Source organism: Lactuca serriola, chromosome 2 (assembly GCF_051521515.1).
Source record: "Lactuca serriola cultivar US96UC23 chromosome 2, Lser_US96UC23_V15, whole genome shotgun sequence".
Lineage (NCBI taxonomy): Eukaryota > Viridiplantae > Streptophyta > Magnoliopsida > Asterales > Asteraceae > Lactuca > Lactuca serriola.
The window spans coordinates 25213156-25218101 of record NC_136409.1 but is presented as its reverse complement, the minus strand read 5'-3'; positions in this window follow the sequence as shown (position 1 = coordinate 25218101).

Below are 4946 nucleotides of genomic sequence, written 5' to 3'. Positions count from 1 at the left end.
GAATTTGGATGGTTCATGATTTAATAATGATTTGAAAACGAAATTTTTGGGTCATATTTTTGGGATGTTTCAAATCAGCTACAAGTCACTCGTGTTCAGTCGCGAGAAGGGGCAAATGTTTGTGATTGTGGCGTTCCAACTATAGAAACTCTGGGAGGCATTTCCGGAGTTGTCAAAACAGTATGGTAGGTCCCGATAGTCCTGATTTTGATAACTTTGTATTTTAGGGTTTGATGTGTTGTTTCTTGTTGTAAAGACGATCATGGTGGATTTGTATTTTGTTTGCTTAAAAAAGCCTAAATTTTATTTGCTTCTTGATGATGGTGGATTGTGAATCAAACCCATTTTGTTAGCACATTAAAGGTAGCTGATTTGTGATTGTGAATCAAACCCTAATTTTATTGGCTTTTTTATAGACTAGGTTGAAGAAATGTAGCTTCTTTGAATGGAAAGATGAAGAACAGGCAGAAGGGTACTACAAAAACCTGCTATATTCTCTGAAGCATTAACTGGATGCTAAAGAGGATCTGTCTAAGATGAACAATTTGAGGAGAAGGATTGCTGAAGCGGAGTTTCTACTGTCATAGGAGCAGTATAAGGTGGCAAAGAGTGAGAAAGAAGTTTATGATACAAGGAAGGCAATAGGCAGGTACATGATGATAGTTGCCTTGTTGTTTGCTTGCTTGGCCATTTGTGTTTTGAAGTTAGGGGGTGATTGTACTTAGTTAGGTTGTTTAGGGTAAGCTTTTGTTTTTTAAGATCCCTTGTATTTTTTTGTAAAGGCAGAATAGAAAGCCAGTAATGATGGACATTTTGTATGTATTGAAGCCGATTTTAGTTACTAGTTATGGATATCAACCTTGATGTGTTGACGTTGTAAGGTGGTAAGTCCCTAATGAAAGGGCATATGATATCAACCTTCAGTGGGTGTTTTAATAATGGAAAAATGGGACCTTATAACCCATTATAGAACCATATCTAGGACCATATAAAACATTCACATGCATGCACATTATTCCAAATTTTTCCATGCAGAAATATTCAAAGCCATATGTCATGATTTTACTAAAAAAGGCAACATACTTGTAGCATCTGGTTCTTGGTACGCATTCTTTTACTTAATTCTTTGTGCATTTTTCATCTTGGCCTTGGACTCGGCGAGTCAAAGGATCGACTCGCCGAGTAGAAGCGGGAAGGGGCACAAGTTTAAGTTGTGGACTCGCCGAGTCGGGTCCCGGAGTCGGCGAGTAAGCTGCTGTATGGACAAAAACCCTAATCCAGGAGTGTGCACCCTATTTAAACACTCTAACTCGGCCTCCCTTGCTCATAACACTTCCAGAAGAGCTGTAGAACGAAACCCTAGCCCCCATATTGTTCTTGTGAGTGATTTTGGCTTTGTGAAGGAAGTTTGGAGCTTAGAAGAAGAAAGAGAAGGTTGAAGGGTGCAAGGAGGGGAAGTAGATCCGAAGTCTACTCTGTGAAAGGCTTCCATTCAGGTAGAAAAGTTCCTACCTTGATCTCTAGTTCATTAGATCCCCTTTTGTCCCTAATTTGTGGGTTTTAAGCCCTAAAACCTGAAACTCTATGTGTTTATGCTCTATGTTCTGAAAGGACTTCAGATCTGGGCCTTATGGACATCTTAGAAGTGTAAAGTTTCTGTGGTTGAAGTGATTGAGGTCCCTATTAAGTGTTTGACCTCATAAAGAGCTTGGATTTGCCTTTTTGAGCTTATAGGGCCATGCATGCACGTAAAGTTTGCAACTTTATGTGATAAGCATGCCCTAGGAACACAGATCTATGGTTTAGAAGCGTTGCATGTCTCAGATTTGGTCTGTATGGGAAGAGAGTCGAAGGGACTCGGGGAGTCCCAAAGTGGAACTCGGCGAGTTCTATGAAGATGGTCTTAGACTCGGCGAGTTGGATGAACAACTCAGCGAGTCCTATGAAGATTTCCTGGAACTCGACGAGTTGTTCTTCAAACTCGGCGAGTCATATGAACAGTTACTGAGTTAAGAGGGGTTTAAGTGTAGAAGGTCCAACCCTTCGTCACTACTCACGGAATTAGCAATTTATCGAGTAGCGATAGCCCCAGAAACCCAAATCCTCAAGATGGATGCTCTGGTGAGGATTTGGAAGTTAGTAGGGGATCTGCTCGTGGGAATCGGCGAGTTGTTCTTCAAACTCGGCGAGTCGGATGAGTTTCCTTGTGGCTTTCGAATGGGAGAAGAACTCGTCGAGTTGTCGGCCCAACTCGACGTGTAGGGTCGCGGATGGGGACCAGTAGAGAGCGAGGGACTCGGCGAGTTGATGACCCAACTCAGGAGTCGGGTCAACTGGAAGTCGACTTTGACTTTGACTTTGACTTCACTTGGTTGAGGGTAAAATGGTCATTTTACCTTAAGTATAGAGATCGGTTTCTAACTGAGTGTTTGTGGGGGTTTGTAGCCGGAGTATTTCCGGAGCAGCAGTGGACGGAGGTTTCCCGCACTGATTATCAGCAGCTACTTGTGTGAGGTGAGTTACCTTCCAGTAGGGGTGGGTCTAAGGCCACATTGCCGGCCCACCAATGAGGAGTATTTAGAGGATAATTGTCTTTGTGATAATTTATCTTTGTCGGGTATGCGTATTGGTTATGAGTTATATCTGTATGATATGTTACTTGATAGGAATAGTTTCCCTGATAGTGGTCCTTAGGATCAAGGGGTAGGTCAGTACCCGGATATGCCTGACTGTGTGTTTATATCTTGCTATTGTATGCTAGTGGTAGGGGGTGGAATAGTCCCTAATTACTGGTTGAAAGATACTGATGGCGATTACCGGTTGAAAGATACCGATGCCGATTACCGGTTGAAAGATACCGAGGACGATTACCGGTTGAAAGATACCGATGAAGATTACTGGTTGAAAGATACCGATGGTATAGTATGGTATGTGGTATGATGGGGGAACTCACTAAGCTTTGTGCTTACGTTTTCAGTTTTTGGTTTCAGGTACCTCTTCGTCTAAGGGAAGGAGCAGACGGCATAGCACGGCATCACACACACATTTGATTTTCCGCACGGTGTTTTCTGGGATTATACTATGATATGTTATTTGCTTATGATATGGGTTGAAACATGATACTTGATTTTATGGGATGACGTTTTGATTCAATATTTTCTAGTGAATGTTTTATGAACAATTTAATTAAAAATGAAATTTTTGGACTTGAATTTTGGGATGTTACAAGTTGGTATCAGAGCCCTGGTTTGAGGGATTCGGACACGCCCTCGGGGGATGTCTGGACTCAAACTAAGGGGATAAAATATTTTTACAATAAAATGGTTTTTTAAAGATATAACCGGAAGGATTTTAAGAAAGACAAGGTGTGTGATGCATGCGACCGGCTGGGCTCAAGTAAGTTTTCCCCAAGATATCCATACATGTTATCTTATGCTATATGGATTTGATTCAGAATTGCATGCTAGAATAGGACTAAGGATCTAGGAAGATGCCTTGTGTGCCTGGTATATGATTCTGATAATTGCATGCTAGTTAGGGCTAAGGATCTAGGAGGATGCCTTATATGCTTGTTGTAGGAGTTGTATGCTAGGAATGTTTAGTCAACACTAGGATGGACTGTATAGGTTATGCCTGAATTGGTTACTCGATGCATGAATGCTGCTTGCTTTGTGCTATGGGGGTTCTGGCCATTTCCAACTAACTAAGGAGCAGATATGTAACAGTACCTGCAAGTTACTTAGGGGAATGGTAGAGGATCCTGGTGCAACTGATGGCGGAGGGTAGGTAGGAGAGTGCCCTAGGGAAGCCTAGGATGAGGTCAGTGGAAAGGGTATCGGTAAAAAGGATTTGGTGAGGTTGAAACCATCCTTGAGGAAAGTATAGGTAGATGTGGAAGGTAGTATGGACCCGTACTACTAAAAGCAGAGGACCTGTACTCGAATCAAGGAGGGCCTAGATGGAACCAGAGACCTTGGAGAGTGAGTTAGATCTCTCGAGTATATGTATGATCTTGACGTTTATGTGTGTATTTTCAGCATGGTGACCACACGTCATGGGACAGGGGGTTCTGGATCAGGATCGGGTGCGGGATCCGAGCAGGTTGATGATGGGATGCGCGAGTTCATCTCGTCTGAGATCACGAGAGGCATCCTTGAGTCGACCCCTATCATCTTCGGGTCGATCAAGGAGGGGATTGTTGAGCTCATGGAGGATCGCCTCCGATCATTAAGGAGTGACATGGCATCTGGCCAGTCAGGATCTCGCACACTGTGCTTTAAGGACTTCAGGGGCAGTGGTGCGCCAGATTTCCATGGGGCGAAGGACCCCATTGCTGCCAGACGATGGATTGCAAACATTGAGTCTGCACAGCTGACCAGCTTCTGCCCCGAGGGGTCGAAGGTGAGATATGCAACAGGATGCTTGCGAGACAGGGCTAGAAATTGGTGGGAGTCTGTTGGTAAGTCATTGGGAGCCTCGGCTGTTGAGGCTATGACTTGGTCGGACTTTGTGACCAGATTCAGGGCGTTGTTTGCGCCAGCTGTGGAGCTTCAGCGGCTGGCCAGGGAGATTTTGGATATGAGGCAGACTACGGAGACTGTGGCGGAGATCACCGCCAAGTTCTGGGAGAGGGCATTGTGTTGGATATAGTGTCTAAGTCCATAACTTTATTTGGTATGTACTTGATCCGACCCGGCATGGTCCATTTGGGTTGCATGGCATTGCAATACTTGGATAGACTAAATGAGAGAATATGGCACTTATGATTATTAATATATTATAAGTTCTAATATATTAATAATAGTATTATTTAATTAGTATTTGATCAAGTATTAATCTAGTATTAATTTGGTGATCAAAGTGAGACTAATTAAATATATAGGGATGATTATGACAATCATCAAATCTTTTATGGTGGATTAATAATCCATGGTTTATGGGTTATG